The sequence below is a fragment of the Triturus cristatus genome, chromosome 11 (genome assembly GCF_964204655.1).
Source record: "Triturus cristatus chromosome 11, aTriCri1.1, whole genome shotgun sequence".
NCBI lineage: Eukaryota > Metazoa > Chordata > Amphibia > Caudata > Salamandridae > Triturus > Triturus cristatus.
In genome coordinates, this window is record NC_140594.1 from 655,907,627 (window position 1) to 655,932,165 (window position 24,539).

The following is a 24,539-nucleotide window of genomic DNA, read 5'->3' on the forward strand; positions in this document are numbered from 1 at the left end:
TTCCTCTTATTGGACTTTTGTTGTTTGGACTTATTTTACGTGGGTACCATGGTACACTGTGTAGCATGTGTGGTTTAAAGTAAGCTTTTTTTTGTTTATCCTATGTGGAAAGGGTTTCCATGTCATGAATGACGACATTGAGCTGCGTTATCGTGTAATGAGATGCAGTGCATAGTGATGCTTGAAGAAGATGGATGAAGAAGTGTGATAAAGAGATGTGCAGTTTATTGTATTCAGTAAGCTGGCAACCCTGAACAGCTCTGCAGGTCCCTTGATGGCATGTTTCATTATCATAGTCCACCTTGCTGGTTACTGCACTGAGATATCCACTCTGTGATATTTTGTTTGAAGTTAATGGTCCTAAGCAGACATAGGTTGGAAGAAGACAGGGTGTAGAGAACTGCTGGGATGAACTTCATTAATATCCTCTCATATCTGAGTGTCATTTTGAGATGTCAGGAAGCGGTCATAATATGTAGCTTGTTGGGACCTACAGTGATGGACTAAACTAAGGTTCTCTATTAACCAGCAGCATGTGGCAGAGACCTTCAGTTATCCCATGCCTGTTCAATTGGTTATAGATGGTGTATTGCTGGGACTGGTACAATACTGAGTGATGAACATGACATGTGGCAGGTTTGTCTGATGCAAGTGTGAGAGTGTCAAGTACAAAAGAACTATTAAGCAGTTTGTATGACTGCCTAACTGCTGGTTGTTATGGTATTAGTACTATGGGCCCGGTGGGTTATATATTGTATTATAACATATTATAAATACATTTATATGGCGCTAACTATCCCTGATGAGGCACTGAAATGCTTCACGTCAGGCTGCACATTGCTCTGGGCCCCAAGGTTGGTGCTTTTTTCAGTGGTTATTGTTAGGTTGCAATAGTATGGCTTGAGACATTGTGATCTTTGAAATGAGGTATGGGAGATTTTCAGAAATAGGATAATAGGGATTCAGGCAAACCTGCATGTGACTTAGAGTGGACTGTGCTCAAAGAGAGAAAGCATGCAGAGTATGGAAAGTCACGGGATGTGTACTTGAAAGAAAAAAGAAGAGGAAGCAATTGAAAGATTTATGTCAAAGTACATTTTCATAGGAATAAACATGCTTTTTTTCAGATTGCATGCAATCTGAGGGTGCAACTCTGTAGTAAGAAACAATTATAATGCTTATCAAAAGTACCTAAAAAAGAATTATACCATTGCAATTAGCATGTACTTTTGATAAGTGCTAGCCAGATCAACTGTAAATCACCTGAAAAGCTACAGCTAGACAAGCGCTTTAGCAAGAACATCTAATCAGTTCAAGGGCTAGAAGTATAAAGTAATGTCTGGTTGAGTACATAGGGAAAAACAGAGAGGTTTAGGCCAAGATCAAAGGCTCATAGCAACATAAGAGAGTATATGGAGTAAATAATGCAAACATCAAAAAAGAGTTCTGCAAATGTTAATGCATATGTCTTCTGATGTTGACCCATAAAGATTGGTTCACAGTTTTTATTATGAAAAGGAAGTGGGATCCATTTTGGATGCCCCTGGTTGTGGCATAGCACAAGATGGGGGTAAGGATAGCTTCTCCCGAAAGGGCACATGTATTGCCGACATTCTTGTGGGTCAAGGTGGGAGATCCAGACACTGAAGTGAGGAGGATGAAGAAAGAGCTACTTTTAAAAGTTCCATGAACCTTATTAGCAAGGGTGTGCTGATCAGTTCTTCCTGAGCACTACTATTTGTCAGATGGTAGGGGTGAAAGGTGGGTCTATAGTTTATATTATAGAGGGTTAGAGCGTTTCTCTACCATTGCTGTCCTTAGTCTATCCCTAACAGCTGCTTCAGAAGAAACCCCTCATTATCCCTTCATAGGCTATCACAGGCTACCAAAGCTCAATTTAGGAGCCACCACAATCCTCTAACACACCCTAGGTGTCATACAATGTTTCACAGACCTCTCCACAAAACAAGCTGATTGTGTGCTTTTGTTTTCCTCCATTGTATTAGCATCCAAATGATATGCTCCAAATAACTACAACCTATGTTGATGCTTGAACAAAAAGAGTGCTGATGGTTTCTTGAATGACTCGATTGTGTTAGGCCCAAACTTGAAGTGAAAATAAGAAAGGCCACTCAAGGCCTCCAGGTTGCTGCCCCTTAGAGAAAGCAGACAATGTGCAGGTATTGATGATTGTACCTCTTTGCCAGCAGAATACACTAGGACAAATTCAGCTAATTTATTTGGGTATAGGGGATCCCAGATTTGGCTAAAGAAATACTGCCAGACTTACCTCTCCCCCACAGGCACACATTTCCTGTACTGGTGAGGAATGTTTGCATGTCTCTGGGAGGAGGAACAAGCATCATGAATATGGAGCAAAAGGGGATGAGTGAGGTGCAGTGAGGGCAGGTGGTGTCTAAGAGGGGATATGTAGGGGCTGAGAGATAGAAAGTGTGTGGCTAGTGGGGGTCTGTAAGGGGACTCATGGGGCTGTAAGATTGGTGGTGAAGTACTAGTGGGGCTCTGTGGGGGGATTCACTGAAACAGTCACTTAAATATCCACTTACTCACCCATAAAGTCACTTACACAGCCAGTCACTCACCCATACAGCTACTAACAAAGTTACTCACTCACCCATGCAGTCACTTAAATACCCAGTCACTCACCTATACATCCTCTCAGTCACTCATACAGCCACTCACACACCTACTCACCCACCCATACAGCCACTCACTCATCTATATAAGCAAGGACACACCCACTGACTCACCCATACAGCTACTCCTACAACCCCTCACTCACCCATATAGCCACTCGCACCCACTCACTCAGTCATACAGCTACTCACACAGCCACTCACTCACACACACAACCACTTACATATGTATTCACACATCCATAGAAGCACTCACATGCCCAGGTGCTCACCTATACAGCTGCTCACACAGACACTGACTGTGCAATACAGCCACTCACACACCCACTTGTATACCCCTACAGCCACTCACACAGCCACTCAGTCACCCATACAGCCACTCACCCACCCATACAGCCACTCAACTTGCCACTCACTAACCCAAACAGCTACTCACACACCCACTTGTGTCTTCTTCTTACTTTAAAAAAATCCAAATAGTATTTTATGAAGTATTTTGAAGTTTACTTTGCTGAAAGATATCATGACTGATGTCATCAGCGATTTCATTTGAAATGTCATCAGTGATGTTACTGACCATGTGAAGAGTAATGTGATATATGAGGTCATAAGAAGAGCATTAAGGGTGGCTTAAGTCATGGTTAGCCCATGTAACTATAGCTGCTGAAATTCACTGGTTTTGTATGAGTGGAATCTGAGCCCAACTATAACGTCAATGTAACCTTTGTGGTTTTTAGTGAATTTCTAAGGTTTTTTAAATTCTATTTATTAACTATAATGTCCTTGTAACCTTTGCTTTTATAGTGAATTTCTATGGTTTTTAAATTCTATTTCCTAACAATAACATCCCTGTAACCTTCGTTTTTTTCAGAGAATTTCTTAGGCTTTTTTAATTCTACTTCCTAACTACAACATCCCAGTAACCTTTTTTTTGTGTGAATGTCTACGGTTTTTTTACGGTATTTCCTAAATATAATGTTCCTGTAACCTTTGGCTTTTTCAGTGAATTTCTACTTTTTTAAATTTTATTTCCTAATTGTAACCTGTAACCTTTGAGAGTCAGTGTGAGAGTGTCCGTTATTGTCTGTGACTGGGTTTGTGAATTTCTGTGTCAGTCTGTGAGTGGGTGTGCAAGTGTCTGTGTGGGTCTGTGAGTGAGTGTGTGAGTATCTGTGTGGGTCTGTGAGTGGATGCACGAGTGTGTGAGTAGGTCTGTGAATGGGTGCATAAGTGTCTGAGTGGGTCTGTGAGTGGGTGTCTCAGTGGGTTTGTGAGTGAGTGAATGATTCTCTGAGTGGGTCTATGAGTGGGTGCATGAGTATCTCAGTGGGTTTGTGCATGAGTGCCTGTGTGGGTCTGTGAGTGACTGTATGAGTCTCTGAGTGGGTGTGTGAGTGAGTGTGCTCTGAGTGTGTGGGTGAATGAATGTGTGACTCTCAGTGGGTCTGTGAGTGAGTCATAAGATTCTGAGTGGGTCTAAGAGTTAGTGCATGACTATCTGAGTGGGTCCAAGAGAGGGTGCATGAGTATCTATGTAGATTTGTGAGTGAGTGGATGCGTCACTGAGGGGGTCTGTGATTGAGTGCATAAGACTCTCAGTGGATGTGTGAATGGGTGTGTGAGTGCCTAAGTGGGTCTCTACATGAGTGCATGAGTTTTGGAGGTGGTATGTGCATGAGTCTCTGAGTGGGTCTGTGAGAGCATGAGTCCATGAGTGAGTGCATTAGTCTCAGTAGGTGTGTGAGTGTCTGAGTGGGTCTGTGAGTGGGTGCATGAGTATCAGAGGTGGTCTGTGAGAAGGTGCCTGAGTATCTGATTGGGTCTGTGAGTGGCTGCATGAGTCTCTGAGTGGGTCTGTGAGTGGATGGATAGCGTAAGTCAGTCTCTGAGTGAGTACATTAGTGTCTTAAAGAGTGTCTGAATGTATTTTTGGGGTGATATTTGTAAATTTGTTGTGACATTACAAGGGGGCATGTTGAGCGTCATGACGCATTCGTGAATATTGCACGTGATTTATTTTTTTACATGGGGTCAGGGTACCTCTACCCTAATCCCATATACCACATTTGATCCTTAGTTCGAGCCCCGGGGACCGTGTCCCATTCCTTAAAATCAGAGCCTTAACTTTCTGCTCCGGTTGCCGCAAGCCAATCACGGCATTCCTGTTGGTGCATGCTTTTGCGATTCATTGCAAACGTGTTGCAAATACTTTGCAACCCTAGATATACAAATTTGAATTTTCTTTAATATCTCAAAAAATGCTGAACTGATTTACACCAAATAACAAAAAGTGACTTTCTGGACCAGGAGCTACATTTCTGAAATATTTGGTGTAATTCCATCGAGCGGTTCGGGCTGTAGTCGTGTCTAAAATCTCTATGGGAATTAGCATGAGAAACCCACTTTTTTTAGTCTCCCTCTTTCCCGGTCCCCGCTTGACAGATCACCCCGAAACTTTCCATGCACAATTAGAATCAGGAGGGCACTTTTGTCGGAAAAACGTTAAAGATTTTTCAAACGTTGCTAAAGATATAGGCAAGCCAAAAATTGTCTTTCCTATGGAAACGAGGTCATAACTATAGTGATAACCAGTAAGTAGTTATAGTTAGGGCCACATTTTCACATAGACTAAGCGTTTATTGTTTTTCTAATACCTTGGTGCTGCTCAATGAATCTTCACAACATTTTCTGAAAAAAGTGCCCTACTTTGCCTAGTTTCAAGGTGATTTGTCAAGCGAGGGCAGAGGAAAAAGGGGGGTCCAAAACTATGGAATGTCTATGTGGATTTTGCAATTTACATCAAATTTGGTAGAAAGCTGGGTCTTCATCCAGAAAGAGCCCTTTTTGTAATTTGTAATCTGTATCTTAGTTTTGGAGTTATTAAACAAATAAAACTTTGCATATCTTGGCAGAACCGCAGGTACCTGCCCTTACCCATAGATCCAATTATATATTACTTTGCATAAAAAAAACATTCAAATTCACTGAATAAAAAAAGCGATTTCAGGGACATTATAGTTAGGGTCATGTCTTACCCACACAGGACCATAGAAGTTCAGCAGTTATTCTTATTGAAAAAAGCTCTAACTTGTGGTGCTATATATTTATAGGCCATGAGGTTTAGTTTCTTATCACAGGTGTAACTATAAGTATAACTAAAACTGCTGAATGCTATGGTTTTGTGTGGGTAATACCTCAACCTAACTATAATACCTCTGTAACCTTTGCTTTTTTCATATATGTATGATGCTCTCTTGCTTGAAAAATAAATAAATGGAAAAGAGTAGATGAGGCGACACTGACATCTGCTGGTAAAAAATGAAGGCACTTAAGCATTAAAACGTAAAACAAAATGATAGAATCCCAAATCTAAATACTACCTAACCAAACACTTCCAAATAATAACGGAGTAATTAATGGATCAGCACATAATTTGGGAGAAAATCACTAGTTCAGCATAAAAGTATAGGTGTAGCTAAATCACATTAGTCAGGCGGAGATGCTGGTCTGAATACTTAGCTGCTACGATATGTGTTGGAGGATTGATTGTGATAGTAAGCTTTAGAGTGAAGATGGAGAATATGCAGCCCAAACTGGGAGAAGAATAAACATTAACATCTACACTATAAAATAGGTGTTTAGCATTACCCCCTGCTGCCAAGCGTGACCTATTCTTAACTTTAAACCGACCTCAGTGTGGTTCAGTCCAGAGTCCTCGAATGCCCACAGCTGATCCAGACCCCCATGAGCCCCACTCTGCCCTGAACCTAGTCCAGGTTAGGTTTGACCTTGCCTAGATTACAGTTCTGTCAGAACACAGCCCCGCCCAGAGCCCTGACCACCACCAACTGCCATCATGGAGTCTGGTCTATCCAGGAATTGAGCTCAGTCTGGAGTCCAGTCCAATTTAGATTCTATCTCAAGCAGGACCTGTCTGCTGCTGTATGCTACCTAGATTGCAGCCCAGATTCACCGCCTGAGCTTTGTGAGGAACATTGCCCTCTCAATGCGCTTCACAAACCTCAACGGCTCATTAGACACCAGCCTAGCACACCCTTGGCCAGAGTCCAATCCAGCACAACCCAGAGAAGAGGCCAAGCTCCCCCCCCCCCCCCCCATATGCAAATCCAGCACTGTAAACAGCTCTGTCGAGTCCAGCCGAAAATGTTGCTCAGCACTGCACAGGTGCCAGTCAGGTTTAGCCCAGACCCATGAGGTGTGACACTCTGGCTTCCCTTGATATTTTGGTGGGATGTAGCAAAATATGGCCAAATGGATTATGAAGTAATTGCCCTGATCGGTGGGAGCACTAGTTGAAGCATAATACTTGCATGAATTGAATCCAAACCATGTAATGACCAAAAAGTTGTATTATTTTGCTCTGTAAGACTGCTTAACAGAACAAAAACCAAGAAAAAGTTTTGAGGAACCGTTTTTAGATCAGACCCTAGCCCTACCGAGAGCAAAAACGACTTAGGAGCCTTTGGCAGGAGTTCGTTCAGAGCACAGCATAACTCACACTAGGTAGACCACCACAGAGCTCAGCCATATTCAAAGGCCAGCATTTTAAACCCACAGGCAGTCCAGACACCATCCCTCCCCCTCAAAGCCAAGCCCGAGGACACATCAAAGGAGAAACTCAACAAACAGAGAAAAGACCATGGGTTTAAACGCTTTATCCTGTGTGTTTTTTCAACGTTTCAACAAAATAACTTGTTATTTGTCTACCCACTACATGGAACTTCCAATGTGGGATTCATTGTAGCCATCGCAAAAAGCAATAGAAGTGGAACATAGAAACAGGCTTGCAGGGTTTTCTGAAAAGCCAACACTGCGATTGATGTTCTCATAATAACAGCTGGGCCACGAGAATTATGTGATTTGGTGAATATGCCACATAACCTATCATCTCTTGCATAATCTACAGATTTTAACAACATTTAAACAAATCAAAAGTTACTAAAAACAGTTGTGGCTCCTGGAGGGAGTGCTGCGGGGCGGTGGTGCGGGGCAGGGGCATGGTGGGGGGTAGTAAACTTCGGCATATGGCCGTCCGGCGTTAAGTACATAAATAAATAAATAAAACAAATTACATTGTGCGTGCTGCAACGCCATTTACGGAACTTTACTACCCCTCACCCTGCCCCTCCCCCGCCCCGCAGCACTTCCTCCAGGAGCCGTGACTGAATAAAAATGCAGCAACGCGTGTTCCTGTGCAGGGACTGCCCCTTTGCAAAGGTTGACTGGTCATCTTTCTGTTGCTTATTGACGTGTTTGGGTGCCAGACTGGTCTAATGAAGTGAAACCTATGCCCAGATAGTGTTTACATGCAGTCGCGGCTCCTGGAGGGAGTGCTGCGGGGCGGTGGGGGGGGGGGGCAGGGGGGATTAAACATCAGCATACGGCTGGCCGGAGTTAAGTACATAAATAAATAAATAAAGCAAATTACATAAATAAATAAAAATGAATTACATTGCGCCAACTGTAACGCCATTTGTGTTGCAGCGCGTGCAATGTAATCTGCTTTATTATTTATTTATGTACTTAACTCCGGTTGGCCGTATGCCGGAGTTTACTACCCCCCACCCTGCCCCTCTCCCGTCCACCCCGCCCCACCACCCTGCAGCACTCCCTCCAGGAGGCGCGACTATTTACATGTGGAAAAGTGACAAAATAATGAGGTAATACTACCACAGAATGTGTCTCATTCCGTTACATAATTTGCCTTTTCTTGCCGCATAATTCAGTTAACCCTGCCACTTAATGTGGCCTCTCCTGCTGCACAATAACAGTGGCTCTGACTAACACTGTACAATAAATTGCTTACCTAAAACTATCAACTAAATAGGACCCCAAAAAACGTGCTATTAAGTGGCAGTGAGGTGACATGTTGTGGCTCTTTAAGAAAATCTCCGTGCATAAACGGGAAACCACGACTGAACTTTGCTGCACACGCCCTACCTTGTTTGGTGCGGATTATTATCTGAGCTATATTGCACTCTTGCAGATGCAGTTTTTCACCATTAATAGTTTCCACAGCCTGCACTACTGCAATTCTAAAAGGACGTTTTTATCGACCCTCGTATTAACTAGTGTAAAATGTCGTTTTTAGTCTGGTAAGTGCAAGTTACCTATTTGCCTTTTCACGCAGTGCAAATATGGTTCAAGATGTCACTTGCACCCCATGCAATGTATGTAATACGGCAAATCTGACACAAATGTTCACTTGCTCAATCTAGACGAATTCTCCCCATGACCGTTGCCTAATTTCCACTCACCTCACAACAAGCTCCAGCAACCTAAAGACTTACCAAAGAAAATTAAGTCCGGCAGCAGGAGTGCAAATTCACTCAAGCTCTCTCGCAGATGAAGTGAAATGTTCTCAGGAGCCTCAGCCTACAGCATAACCTGTCTGAAATACCTCAGTCTAGGCTGTCGCCTCCCCTCAGCTCTAGTTTCACTAAGGTGTTTTGTACATTACGCAGGAGTCTGGATATATGAACCAAAGCCTTCATTCGATTCTTTGTATACTAGCCTGTGCCGGATTAAACCCTGTGGAGGCCCCCAGGCAGTCGAAATTCCGCCCCTTTTCAGCGCAATTTGTCTCCTAATGCGTTTTTAATTTGCCAACCATTTATAGAGTCTTTAATGTAAAGTTTTTGTTTCTTTGAGTTGATTTATTTTTTTCTATCTTTAGGAAACAATTTAAGAAAGTTTGATTATAATTTTATCTCAAGATCAAATCAATTTTATTTTTATCCGTTGTCGCGGGCACCTAAAAAGAGTGGGGCCCATAGGCCGGTGCATACTTTGCCTATTTGGTAATCCGGAACTGATACTAGTGGCATGAGAGAATTTCCGGAATTCCCATGGACAAAGCAGAAATACAGCCCCTTCAGACCGCTCCGTTGCTCACTTGCCTCCACCCAATCCAAAGCCTTTGCAGCAGATTTAACTACTTCATCACAGTGGCAGTTGAAAATCTGCCACATTTTAACATTTCCGCTGCAGAGGCTTCCATTACCAAATGTGCTGTCACTGGGAGGAGCCACTCTGGGTTTGGCAGAAAATCAGCCAATCTGCATTCAGAGGAGGACTTTCAAACTCCAGATGTTACCACTGTAAATATAGCTTCAAAGTGAGGCCACATTGTCAGTGTCCAAATGTGTAGTCTCCCAGATATGCTGGGTTTCCAGCATGTTAGGATCAAAGTGCTCATATTAAAGCAGCCACCATTCCCATTGCAGCCTTTTGCAGCACCAACTCTCCCAGCCTTGTTACATGCTGCACGGATAATCAAACATTTTATAGCATACGTGAACAAGATTTTTTAATTTTTTATTTTATTAGGCAATACAGAGAAGAAGTTTAGGCAGTTTCCTCTTCACTTTTTACTCCCAACAGTCACTTAAAAACTCATCAAATAATACAATGTATGCATGAAAACAATATAATGCCATATCACAGGAATGCCAAGTAGTATAACCAATCAAAAAAAGAGCTGTCCATATAAATCATAATGCCCAATAGAAATCTGAATGTTCTCGCTGCGAGTTTGTAACGTCATCTGGAAGCTGTAACCTTGAGAGGTATTCTTACTTTTGGTCTGAAACTAAAGGCATCAATGATATTAAAGTGCCTAGTAACTGTTATCATTGAATTACTTACATAATAGGGAGGGTAAAGAATGAAGTTGAGATTATAGTAATAAACAAATTGACATAATAGAATGTAATAATCTTCACATCCGAATACTGAATTAAATTGAGAATTCTTGTTCATGCAGTGGCGGCTCCTCCGCTGAGGCGGACGAGCATCACCCAACCGCTTTGCAGCAGTGAAATAAAGGAAAAATGAAATGATAATAACTCAAGATTATTTATCATTTAATTTTTTCCTGCTGTGGCAGCTTTGCTGGGCCGGCCGGGGCGGGGCTGGTCTGACGACAGGAGCAGAGGGAGTCGTGAGCACACTTTGTAAGTGTGCATGAATATTTTGCCGGCTGTTTTGGTCCAGCCAAACATTCATGAACACTTTGCATGTTCTCCACCAAGGCTGAATTACAGCCTGGGTGGAGACCATGACCAGGCTCTCATTCCCTGGCTTAGCGCCAAACCACAGCACTCAGACCAATCACAACGCTGCGGTAAGGTAAGTTTTTTTCTTATTTTCAATCCTCTAACCCCCTCGCCCTGCCCCTACCCCCAATCTGTGCCGCTGCCACTGTGTTCATGTATGCAATGAAAGTTTTGATTCTTTGACAGTACCGGAGACTTCAGATTATGCAAAGTTTAAAGTTTATTAACAATTAAAGAACAAGCCTTTGCAATGCAATAGGTCTCGCAGTGACGCGAGTTTTAGCGATTGGCATTGTAAATTACAATATTACAATTAGTAACATTTGGTCAGTTTGGATAGAATTTTTTGTTGTTGTTGTTATAATCATCATGTATGCAACTGGTGATGGATTATGTGGCAAATCGATAACTATGCGGTAAACGCCACGCATGCCGAATTGCAGAATTCCCATGGCTCTGGTCTCAATCCACGACTACTCACAATATAACAGAAAATCGTTTGAGAATCAAAGCTTGCGTGAAGTCGCGTGGGGCTGGAAGGCTGGTGTCCCCATGGAGCACCCTTAATCGGATCTTAGCTGGGAACCATGCGCCTAGAAGCGAATTAGCTCACAGTGAGCCCCTGTATAAAAGATAACCAGACTTTAGGCGGTACTGCCTGAGTTAAGCCCGAGGTTGTGAAATCGATATATTACATTTTCCAGACAGCATGGGGGTGAAACGTTCACCCGCGGTCTTCCAAGGACTGTGGCCCCAGGTCTTATGGAATCACATGGCCTATTAATGGCTTCGAAGAGATACAATCTTTCTAGACAATAAAAACAGACGTTAATGAAGTGGAGCGGGCCCGACAGCAGGGTTCACGGCTGCTCATCTGGGCAAGAGAAAGTAATGGAAAACGTCTTATGTTTTGTGCAAAGCCTCGGGCTGCGTTTGAACCAAAAGCCATCATCTGCATTCCTTTCCTACAGATTCGCGCCGGCATCGACTAGGAAACTGCTGCCCTGTACACACTTTACGTATACATTGATATACGTGTGTGTGTGTAGGTTACTGACATTGCTCTATACAAACATATACGTGCAAAAAGAGAGAGGAGGGCTCCGGAGAGGGTACACAATCCGTAATTATGTAATATTAAACATCGCTAAGGCCACATGGATTCCATGAGAAGGTGCAGTCAGTGAGCGAAATGCTAAATAAACCACAGCAGCTCAACACACACCCAAGGCTTCAACATTTTGCCTTAACTACAAAGTGACTGTTTTCAATAAAACTCAGAACAAGCGCACGCGCCTCGTGCTAAAAGTAAATAAAAAAAAAAAAAGTTTGACAAAAGGTCAGTGGGCAAAAGTGAAAGTGATCAGACACACACACAGCGTTCCCCTTTCGAGAGCGAGCAGGGGCACCATATGGTTGCAAAGCTCGCTCCCGCAAGGGAATCGCCAAACGTGCACGCATTGCCATTGAGAACAATGCAACGCGTACAAGTTTTTAGGTCGAAAAGCGAATCAATTCCAAAAGGTCTTTTTCCTATGCAGCTCATGCACGCTGCGTAGACGAGACCTAAAAAGGATTACTTACAGGTTTATAATAGAATTCCTTAAACATGAAATCCGATGACCAGTCAGCCATGTGGATGAAATCTTCTAAAAGTGCACCCACAGTAAAGGATTTAGAATTGCCCTTCTGACAAAATAGGCAAAAACATAGAGGTGTCAATGATGGCTTCAGATGAAATCCACCTGATCCATCTGGCCAAGGTGGGAGGAAAGACTGGATCTTAAGGATATACAAAAGAAATTAATATTTATCCTAAAGGTGATAATCTGAATCCTGCAGTGTCAACTTTCTACATTTTAAGACGCCAAAGGAGTTTCAAAGGCACGCCCGTCCGCGCCTGGACCATGCCCAGCGCAAGGAACCCTGGCTCTCCTGTTGCCCACAGATACACTGCTGCCGAGCTCTGAACTTTGGACCCCAGACTCCACAACAACAACTGCTGCCTCACCTCTTTAAGTTTGGTGGGGCCTTTTTTCTGCACAGCACTGTCTCTTCCCTTGCAATGCTTGAGCACCTGTTTGCATGACGCCCACCTTTGAACTGAACACAAACGCTTCAGAACAACTCCCCTGCTGCCTGCTCAAAGCACAATCACTCAACAAACACTCCATGATATCTGGTACACCGTCACCTCCCTCCCCGCCGACGTCATCTTCCTCACTGAGACCTGGCTCAACCTTGTATCCACGGCTGACATTGCCTCAGTGACCCCTGAAGGCTACATGATAGTCCACCAAGACTGCATAAACAAACACAGAAGTTGATTCACCATCATCCACAATGAAACCATCCATGTCCCATCACCATAGATGACACCACCCTGATCATGGATCACCTTAACTTACAACTCTAAACCAATGGCAAAACCACCATTAGCTGCCTCCTCGCCTACAGACCTCCAGGACCTTGCCCCAGCTTCTGTGCTGCCATCCCTGAATTCATCTCTTGCACTTTTTAGCATCCCCAGAAAATCTCCAGGCTGTTAGACACAACAGGTTTTGAGAAATAAAGGATGAGGGTGATCTAATGGGTACTGAACTAGTGATACAAATATTGGAAGAACCTACGGTTGTTGACAATATAATTCCAGGAGAACTTGGAACCAACTCTGAGTTCCCCAAAGAGAGGTCGTAGGAAATTGGGTTTTTAGCTGAGAAAGGTATGAACCCTTCTCAAGCAACACCCACAATCTTTGTCAGGGTGGACCACAAAAAGTCACTAAATAAACCTGTGCTTAACCCTCTTGTTTTTGCCACAAAAGCAGTCAGGTTTAACTTAAAGGCACCGTTTTGAGGATTTATGCAGCACACAAACAGTATAAAAGTGAAAACACAAGAAGAATTCTACACCAATTAAGAAGAACAAAGAGAAATGTAACAATGAATCAGTGTACCTAAAGTTATGAATTTTTTGTTTTTAGTAAAAAGTAGTGCCTAAAAGATTAAAGCGCCAACCGCAGACATCTAGTCACGCGAGACTGGGGCAAAGTCGAAAGGTATGGCCGACTGCAATGGAGTGCAGTTTAGATACACAAGTTGGATTGGATTATTGTCGGATTTGGAGGAAAATTTGGAGAAAAAACGTCTGAGAAGGTTGCGTTGGGTGGGACAAGGCAGCTGGTGATGTCCAAGGAGATATTGTCATTGCAGAAACACTGGCAACGTCGGGGTGAAAATTTGTACGTTCGAACTTTGTTACTATTTTGGAACTCAAAAATCTCCAGCGAGAAAAAGCTGCAGACTGTGGCCGATGAAGGTTCCACGAGGCTGGATAGCCTCCAAAAAGTTCCCTCTGAACTACATTAACTGCTGCAGAGAAGAATATAGTCGAAGCTACCGCAAAGTCGGGCCAACCAGCAATGCACCTTGGGTGGATTAGCGAGCAGGTAGATCCGGGTCTCCTGTCGGTTCTCAGACCACTTTTTATTGGACATTTAATTAAGTCCTAAGTTTTTGTTTTTGGCTGTTTTTACACTTTTAGCACCACTTCCAAGGGCCAAGGACTGGATGGGCACCACTTGGAGGGCAGGGCTCACTTCAGGCAGGGTCAAGGTGAAGGGTTCATGTTGGAGCTTTTTGTGTCCCTGTAGCTCAGAACAGGAGACCAGCCACTTTGCTCTTAGAGTCACTCTGGTAGTTCTGGGTTCAAGCAGCAAGGCAGGCCTCGAGCAGCAGGACAGTACTCTTAGGGTACAAGGTAGGCTTCAAGCAACAAGGCAGTCCTCTGACATACAAAGCAGGCCTCAAGCAGCAGGGCAGTCATCTAATATACAAGTCAGGGATTCTGAGTGTCCTCCACAGGGCCAGGATTGTACTGAAGATTTGGTCTGAGGGTAGAGAATGTATTTCAGGTGTGGGCTATTGAAGTGGGAGAACCTTCTAGACTTCCCTCTACACCTGGATCTGAATTTTTTTCCTTCTCTGCCAACGCTCTAAGAGGTCTACGGTGACAAAAGACTGGTGGCAAGTTCTTTGCGAGTATGTTAGAGCCAGCCCCATTCAAATGTAAGTAGGGCAGGGAACAGCCTCCCATCCTGCCAACATCTAGCTCCCCTTTGCCTCACTGTTTGGGAAAAATACACAAATCCAACTACCACTATAATCACAGTCATGTGACCGAGGACACAGGCTGCTGGCACTAAGTGGTCAGGACAAGAAAATGTGAACTTTGTAAAAGTGGCCTTTTCAGAATTGTGACTTGAAATCTTACATTACCATTAAATATTATTTTAAGTTACAATTCTTTTGAAACCAACCATGACATTTCTACCTGTTCTCAAACAAATGTCCTCACATAATAAATGTAATAAGGTAACTCAATGTTATCCTATGGGAGAGGTAGCCTCACAGTACTGAAAAACTAATTTGGGAGTTTTTCACTACCAGGACATTAAGACTTCAAAATATATGTCCAGCATTTTAAATACAACAAGCCCTTCCTTGTGGGCTGTTTAGTTCCTACCTTAGAGGCAACTTATGCATATTAAAGATAGAGAGTTAAGCCAAGCAAAAGGTTTATTTTGTCAGGTTGAGTTGAACGTTTACAACTGTGCTAAAAGCTGTAATGGCAAGCCTGAGACATGTTTTAAAGGGCTACTTAAGTGGGTGTCACAATAATTGCTGTAAGCCTACTAGTAGCATTTAAATTATAGACTCTGTGTACATGATGTACGACATTACTAGGGACATATAATACATTAAATGTGAAAAACAGGTGCATGCCAGTCTTACCATATTTTAAGTAGTGAGAATATGCACTTTTCTACCGGTTAGCAGAGGTAAGTGCAGAGAGCCCTGAGGCCAAGAAAAACAAATTTCAGCAACAGGAGGGGAGTAGGCAGAGAGTTTGGTAGAAAACGTCCCCAAAGGCTAACAGGTCTAACAGGGGTAATTAAAATTACCTCTGATTTCAGTCTTTCTGATCTGAAAGGCTACTCTCACGATTACATAAAAGGGAGGGATGGCATAATTTAAGCCTTTCTATTCCCGTAGAAAAGCATCTGTTGCCAGAGGTAACAGATCTGCTCTCCAACGGAAGGTCTAAGGAAGTTGGAATGCCAGTTGAGAGGCAAAGATATTTTTTTGACAAGGACTCCACATCTGCATTACCCTGGCTAGCAAACAATGATGAATTCCACTTCCATTTGCTGGAATCTCTGAGATGGCTTGAGTTACAGTCTGCTATTTTTCAGTTTTTCAAGAGGATAAATTGCTAGAGCGGAAATGTTTTGATGGCGGCAGTAATGCGAAAATCTTTTGGCTATCTTTGCTAATAAAGATTTTGTTGTCCCCCCCCAGACAATTAACATATTGTACTACAGAGATGTTGTCCAGTTTCAAAAGGATGCAAGTATGCAATTTTGAGGGGTAAAAGAACAAATTGGAAATTGAACATGGCTAAAAGTTTCAAGCAGTGTATGTGGAGAGATCATTCTTCTAATGACAACCTGCCCCCTATTGTTATCTTTCCAGATCTTGCAACCCAACCACATCAACTAGGATCCGTTTCAATCACAATGTCCAGAATGAGGCTGAAAATGATTCTGCAATTCCAAGCTTCCATGTGATCAAGCCACCATTGTAACTCTTGACAAACGTAAGAGGAAAGCTGAATTTGATGAGAAAGGAAGATCAGTTCTTAAATGGAGTATCTTTAACCTGTGGAGGGTGTAATAGTGTAAGGGACCCAGGAAAATAGGCTGAATTGAGGAAGCCAGAAGGCCAACCAATCTGGCTATCCAATAAAGTGTGATCCAATTTTTTGTAACAGCTATGCAAATGTCTTTTTTTGATGGCTCGAATCATTTGAATTTAATAAAGATAAAGTAGCTGAAATGGAATATATGGCACACCTAAGGAATGTCATTTGAGGGAGAAAGATCTGAATTCTCTAGTTTATGACAAAACCCAGATACTGAAGCAGAGAAATAACTAGATGCAGATGTCATTGTGGTATCATGGGATCTTGAGACACTGTCATAATATTGTCTAAATAAACAATTGGACATATCCCTCAAGCCCTTAACAATTCTACAACTGGTTTCAGCAATTTGGTGAAATACCAAGGGGCTGAAGAAATAGTAAATGGGAGAGTTAAAAACTTGAAGGTTTGATCTCTTCACTGAAATTGAAGAAATCATTGATGATGAGCATAGATTGTAAGCATTAGGTAACCATCTTTGAGATCTAGGCATACCATAAAGTATTTTTCTCTTAAATATTCTCTCAAAAGATATATCCCTTACATCTTGAAATGCCTGTATCAAATCCAAGAGCTGATTTCCTATAGGTTTATCACTAATCGAAAACCTCTCTCTATTTTGACTACAAGAAATACATTGCTGAGGAATTACCTGGGAAAAAGGCTAATCAGACCGATTGCTTATTTTTGAATGGGAGAGGAGATCTGATCTATGAATTTTTCTATCTGTTTTCTTATGTAGGACCACTGTTCTCTGGGCTGAATGGGCTTTATCCAGTGTTATAAACATATTAACAAATCCAATAACCTCTTTAACAAGGGGACTCCTGTAAAGCAAACTTTGAGCTGAAGATCCTGCTTGGTTAGTTAGCTAGATCACATAGCTTAGGCTCAAACAGTAATAGTATGGATCGCAGACGTTTAGTTGAAAGGGCACAATTAGCGTTGCCTAAAAGGCAAATGTCTCTTTTAGTCTAACCAGCTAGAATTTCAGGGTCTATAGTACTACCATGACCATTAAGTGTGAATGCTAGATCTCATATCTTGGGAGTGAGAGAGTGTATAAGTTTAGGGTGGTGTGTAGGCGATTGAAACCGCCTAAGGGGTATCGGGGAGAATTTTATCAGTAAAGTGGTCCCCTTGACAAAGTAAAAGCAAGGGAGCTGGCACTAGTAATGATACAACAAGACAGCTTCAACAAAGGTGACGGGCAGTCAACATTTTTCATGCCTCAATGCCGGGAGGGTCAATGGCATTTCATCAGGACCAGTTGTGTATACCTACCCTGCAACTGTTAGGAAACCAGGGTAATGAAGTGAAGGTGTCCAATGCCTAAATCACTCAGAGCCCTAATGTGTCATGATTCGCTCCCTGTGCTCTCATGCCCACCACCAGGGGGCCGAATTGTGAGACTCTCCAGTGTTCTAATCAATTTCTGGACCTTCCACTGTATGCATATGCTGTGTTCCAGACTCTTGAACACTCAGATGGAAAACTCTCAGCAGATAAGCCTCCTGAGCCACCTGTAGTTCTCCTTCCAGAGTCTCCTATATGTGAATATTCTGTTTGCCTTCCTCCAGGGCCAAAGCTTCAAGTCTGCTTCCTGTTACCTCCTTTGTTTCCCATCAGCTTACCTTTAACTTCTGTGCCTCCTATGAATCTACTATTTGCTTTTTAGCCTACAGTCCATCTGCCTTCATTTTCTGAGTGCTACTCCAGCCTGCCATCATCCAAAATTTATGCAACTTTGATTCAGGTTCCTAAGCCTCCATTGCTGAATTTGGACTCTTCAAGTCTGCATTCAATTCTGTCTCCTGCATCAGAGCACTTATTTATTTATTTATTTATTTATTTATTTAACAGATTTATAGAGCGCATGGCTGCCCTTCTGTGAGCAGTTGGCCTGGTATATGCTGGTCACTAGTCAAAGTGGCCATCTTGCACCAGTACAATTCGACTCTTATGGTAGATAGGTTTAAGACAACATTTGAAAGAAAGCTATCCTAGTGGTAGCTGTGGAAAGCAGCCTTCAGGCTAAGTCTTTAGAGGAATGTAAAGCAGCTTGTTTTACCTTATAATCTCTTGAATTACTAAATGAAAGGACACCACACAGGTATATATCAAATATATATGTATGTATTACTAGACACACTCTACTAATCTCTTAATGAGATTAGAAGTCAGGAACATATGCACAAATGAACGTTTCACAATAAACTAAGCACAAATATGGCTAGGGCCCTAGGGGCGTACCAGACCATATACTAAAAAAGAGACTTAAGAACAACGACTTGAGAAGGGACAAGACCTACGGCCTTCAGAAGCACTGGGGCCTCACTAATCCACCCAAGACAGGTAAGTAAAGGACCCACGGGAGACGCATGCAGTGTGAGAACACAGCCGCGGATCCCAATAGACTTCAATGGAGCAAGTCGCGGTTGTAATTTTAAAGTTTTACGATACTTCGGGAGAGTCTGCAAGCAAGTCGCTTACAGGGTAAGTAGTTCTAGAGCCAACACATACAGGAGCACCGTAGTGCTGGAGTAACCTCACCCAGGGAAGCCGGGTGTATAGGTGTCTTTTGGTGTCGGGTCGCGGCGTCGTTTTCAATGGGAGCCAAAGAAGTCTTGCTGCTTGTAAAGACAGAAGAAGTGTCCGGTGGAATCCAAGGCTGGATTCAGAAGAAGAAAGACCTGAAAGCAGAGGGGACAGTGTTCAAAGTCACTTGGCAGTGACCTGGGGCAAGGAAGCTGGATGCCCACAGTCGTCGGATGATTTCAGGTGATCACGGGTGTCTTGACTCTTCAGCCACGAGGGCCAGGAGGCGTCGATGACAACCAGGAGCAGGATTTGGCATGTACTACAAAGTCTGCAGCTTACTGCAGTGTTGGTGACCAGATTGGAGCCAACAAGCCTTGGTAACAGCAAGTCCTGTGAAAAGTGTAAAAAGTCAGCGGTGCAGACCAGCAAAGTTTGAGGGACTCACCCAGCAAAGGTAAGTCAGGGCAAGCCTGGAGCAACCAGGGGAGCCCTTTGGAACTGTAGAAAAGTCTTCTGGGGACCCACAAGCCAACCAGAAAGGGATCACAAAGATGACTCAAGAGGATTCACTCAACAGGGGCCCACAGTCACTCGGGACGGGGTAGGCCTCTGATCTTCAGAGGAAATTTTGCTGGAGGCTTGGACCACACGTGGTCCAATGCACAAGTTCGTAGAACGTCGTGAGGGGTTGCACTCAAAAATAGGGCCTGGTACCCAGGTATTGCGGTTCCTCGTCACTCATGGGGTCCACTTGCCTCAGCGTCACTGGGGACTCACGATGGCCTTGGAGAAGTCAGGAAATCCACTTTCGGGGCTGCAGGGACTTCGGACTCTGGCGGGAGCTGGAAAGTTTGCGACCGTTGATTCAAAGTTTTGGTGCCTGCCAAGCAGGAGAGTCACTCCTTGACTCCAAGGGAGATTCTTCAATCTTCCAGAGGTAGTGGAACGTCAAAGGTCCAGGATTCTTCTTCAGAGAGTCATGCAGGGATATCTAGTTTGCAATGGCAAGGGTTCCCTAACTTATACTACAAGGAAGGGAGGGACTAGCTCTATGACCCCTCCTATGGGAGGGTCAGGGGAGTGGGTGGCTACACCCACTTCCCTTTGTCCAGTTTCGCGCCAGAGCAGGGGCAGGTAGCCCCTGAACCGGTTTGAGCTGGCATATGCACAGAAGAGCCTACTGCTCCCCCAGTGCAGGACTTCAAAGCACTCTAGAAGTGCACCCACCCAGCCCTAATACACTAAACCCTGTCTGGGAGGTGGTTACACCTCTCTGTGACAGGATGCCTATTGCTGGGCCTCCTCCACTGCGAGTTTCAGTCAGCAGTAGGTGGGCAGCCCAGGGTCTGTGACTGGTGGCATCCATTTTGTGATGCCAGGGCTCTTCAGGATTCTACCGTGTTTCCCCCATAGGTACATGTCTATCCCTCTAGAAGGGTGTCATCATACTCCCACACCAGTTACTGATGTGGACGTATGAATCCAAAGCGTTTGACACCAAACATGACATGTTTTGATGCAGCCATTCCAGAGTTAGCATTAACCGCGAGGTTATAATGCACTTAAGAGTATATGGTTTGACCGCATTCACAGACAGCCCCAGAGACTAGACTCTGAGAGCTGCAGAGGGGCCCTGCTCAGGCACATGGAAACCAAGCACCCTGCCCTCAGGATTGATAGGGCCTGCCTTAGGGGTGACTGATAGGTTTATATGTGTGTGCAGGTAGAGATATAGTGTACCTATTTCTCAGTGAGGAGTGCTAACACTACCTCACCCAGGCTGCAGTAGCAGGCCTGTGGTGTCAGATGTAGTCTGCTTCCCAGGGGTGGCATAATACATGATTCAGCCCCTGGTAGGCCTGTGAAGTACCTATGCCCTTGGTTCCTAAGGTACCATATACTAGGGGCTCATAAGGTACCACAGTATCCAATCACTAGTGCATCTAATATGCACTCCAAGTTGTTTAGAGAGAACAGAGAGGCTGGGGCCCTGATTAGCATGGTCCCAGCCAGCCTATAGCCAGAAACCAGTGTAAACATCAGAAAAAAAGTGGGGGCAACATAAGGTGCAGATCCTACTCTCCTACAACTTCCGGTTCCAAAGTTGCGCTTTGCATGCTGCTGTTAGTTTACAGCCTGCTATTCTTCCCTCCATGGTACTCGATTTGGAGTCCGAAACCAAATGATGGATTAAATCAAAGCCTTTCAATACATACACGGAAATAAAGACATACAGAGAGTTAAGCTTGCCCAAGCGGAGTGGCTCGTCTTCAAATCAGTAAAGTGAACCAATAGCAGCATCTTTGACTTTTTAAAGTGACTTTCCTTAAGGGATTCATTGAGTGAAGACAGAAGATGGACCTCTTTCAGCATTCTGTGTCCTGAGGAGAACCCTTAAAGAACTTTTTCAGGATTCGAAGCGCGTCGACAGCCTTTCTTCTTGGCCAAATAAGTGTTCTGCATATGTACTACCACCGATGCTCATAACCAATTGATCCGGAGAAATTTGTTTCTTTAAAAAAATATTCTATGAGCTCAGTAGGGTCACTATTTGGCTATTGCCCCTGTTACAATTTGTCAACATTTCCTTACTTAGTTAGTGGTCAGGGGCACCCATGATAATATTGCCGTTTAAACTGCACAGAACCTAAGAAAAAAATGTTGTGTTGTGTCTTGTATATGTATTGTATGTATGTTATGTAATTTATATGGTGGGTACACATTTTGGAAACTTGTAATTTTTTGATCCCTGTGTATAACAAAAAATCAGTGAAGTTATAAAATTCATCAAAATTCCTTAAAAACAAAAATAGTTCTAACTGAGAAATGATTCTTGAAATAAATTCAATTGATCATAGCAATTAATTTGTGTGGTCATGTTGTGAATGATTGAACAAATGATAATCAGTAGTGGCATTGTTTTTGGTGTCTAGTATTTATGGCGCAACATTACTGATTTTGGGCCAAACCCTTCTTTGGTGATAAATTCTTCCCTCCATAACATCACATATTGCTAGCAGTCCTCTGGTACCTTTTGCTGCAACTATGATGGAAATAGACCTATTTCACTGGAGCAAAGGCTTTGAGTCCAGTTGCAGATAACGGGAGTCCGACTTGGGAGGGGCATACTGTAACATTTCACTCCCTGCGCTCTTGTGCCGATCATCAAGGGCCCAAATTGTGGGACTCTTCAGTGTTCTAATCAGGTTCCGGACTTTCAACTTTATGCTTATATATTTATTTCCAGACTCATGGGCACTATTTGGAAATTCCCATCCAGTTCCGATACTTTCTGGATTTTGTGAAAGCCAGTCTGCTTTTGCTAAAAACTCCATACCTATAATTTCCTGCTCACTGCTTCATCTACACCCCTGCAGGCCAGGATGGGTGGAGGAATTCAGCACACCTGTGGCGGGCAGCTGCTAGCCTTCTCACACCTGATGCATATGATCACTGTGAGCTCATTTAAGCCCCAGGTATCTTCAGCCCAACATTGGTCATTGTAGCATTGCTCCTGTTTTGCTGACTTTTTGCTTCCTGAGCTTTTGCTATTGTTGTTTTCAGAGTTCCTGAGCTACAGTTATTCCTTGTATCCTGTTCCTGAACTACAGCTAATTCCTTTGTTCCCGAACTAGCACTGCCAGCAGTGCTACCTTGATTCCTGAGCTGTAGATAATCCTGGTTCTAGAGCAAGCACTACCTGCAGTGCTCCCTTGAATTCTGAGCCAGCAGAATTTTAGTGCACCCTTTAGCTCTCTCTCCTTCTGTATTTACCATTTTACTATGTGCCTGCTTTTCTTCACTTTCACTTTCCTTTTGTTCAAGTTTCTAGTTTGATACCTTCCAAGTCCTGCCGCCTTACCTTCTCGTTTCCTTGTGCAGTTGATACTTGCTTTCTGCCAAGTGCATGCTTTGTTTTCAATCAATCAAAGTAATCTTTATTTCGGTCATAGACCATAAAAGATAAGCAATCCACAAAGACATACATTTATACAAAAGAAGAAAGGGGGTATTGCAGTTCATAAAAAGTAAGTACAATAAAGATTAGATTAATTGCCAGTTAATTCATTAAAACAGTAGATAAAAGATTAAAATATTGTAAAAACAATGATAGATAAAATCAATGGGTGTTGCATTATACCGGGGAATTAGACAATAAAAGGGAACTTCTCCTTCGCCACACGGCATACCAGAAACGTGATACCGAAAAGACTATAGGTAATGATGTGTCTATCTTCAGGATTCTGTAGGCAACTTTACAATGTGTGGTCCCCAAATTCCTACAGAGTTGAAGAAGCCAACGTTTTCTGATAGGTTTATATGTGGGGCAAAAAAAGAGGACGTGTAGATCAGTTTCACTAGAGGCTCCACAGGTTGGGCAGTCAAGAAGATTATTTATCGACCACTTTCCTGTGAAGGCTCTCAGGGGCAATGTTCCATACCTGAATTGCATACATAGTTTTCTAGAGGCATTAGGCTCCATCAGGTCTAAAACTGGCTCTATTTTGAAGTCTTCTTTAGTATTAAAGAAGTCCATGGTCAGTGAGCCTAATTTATTATTGGTTAGCATCATATTTTTGTTATTTAACCAAAATGCATTTGCCAATTCAGCTCTAGAGAGTGTAGGGGCGTTTATTTCAGGATGATGCCATAGAGCAGGAAACCCTAATCTAATAAGCTCCCTTTTAATATAGAGAAGCCACGGTATATTATCTATACCACGGGGGGTCAATAACGATTTTAAATCGTTTTGGTAATCCACTAACTCTGGTGTTGCCCACAGCCTGCGCCAATACAATAGTGGCCTTAAACCAATTTCGTCTTGGATGGACCTGACTCCCAGGTCCATTCTGAGTGGTATAAGGGGAGTGCTGGGTGGTAGGGACAATAACGACCTTAGGAACAGGTTCTCAGATCTGCCAATGTCACCGGTTAGACAGTGCCCCCATAGTTCAACCCCATAGAGAGATGCAGCCCGTGCTTGTGCTTTATATATCTCAATGGTGGGTGCTATCGGTTTTGAGATGGAAGCTCTATATATTTTAAGGATCCCACCGCAAGTCTGCGTGAGTCGTAATTTAGCTTTTGCTAGCTGGGGACCCCATTCCATCCTATCCGAAAGTGTGACACCGAGATATTCAAAGACTGTAACCCTATCCAGGGTAATACCATTGAGAGAAGGGTTAGGACCATTTTTTTTGGGCGGGTTGCATATCATAAATTTTGTTTTTGAGGAATTGACCTCAAGGCCTCTCTGGGAACAAAATTCAAAGAAACTATCGAGGGCGCGTTGGATCCCCATGGGGGATTTAGACACCAGAAGGGTGTCGTCAGCAAACATTAGTGCGACCACCTGCTCGTTGTTAAGTTTGGGGGCATCGATGTCCTTGACTCCCCTCAGGTGGGACACTAATGCATTAGTATAAAGAGAAAATAGGGTTGGGGCCAGGACGCATCCCTGTCTAACTCCACGGTTAACAGGGAACTTTGGGGTCAGATT

The 24,539-nt window shown here is 43.3% G+C and overlaps 1 protein-coding gene across 10 annotated transcripts in view; it reads right to left on the bottom strand.

The window, feature by feature from the left end:
• Positions 1-24,539, bottom strand: part of LOC146785255 (galactose-3-O-sulfotransferase 2-like) — a 306,791-nt gene that overhangs the window by 236,164 nt on the left and 46,088 nt on the right. The window contains exon 1 of one of the 10 annotated variants that reach the window (XM_085634190.1): positions 8,969-9,034. The exons of 8 other annotated variants lie outside the window; for them this stretch is intronic. The gene's annotated coding sequence lies outside the window, so the exon portion shown is untranslated. Of the gene's footprint in view, positions 1-8,968; positions 9,035-24,539 lie in introns of those variants that run through there. One more of the 10 variants, XM_085634193.1, reaches the window with a different exon arrangement.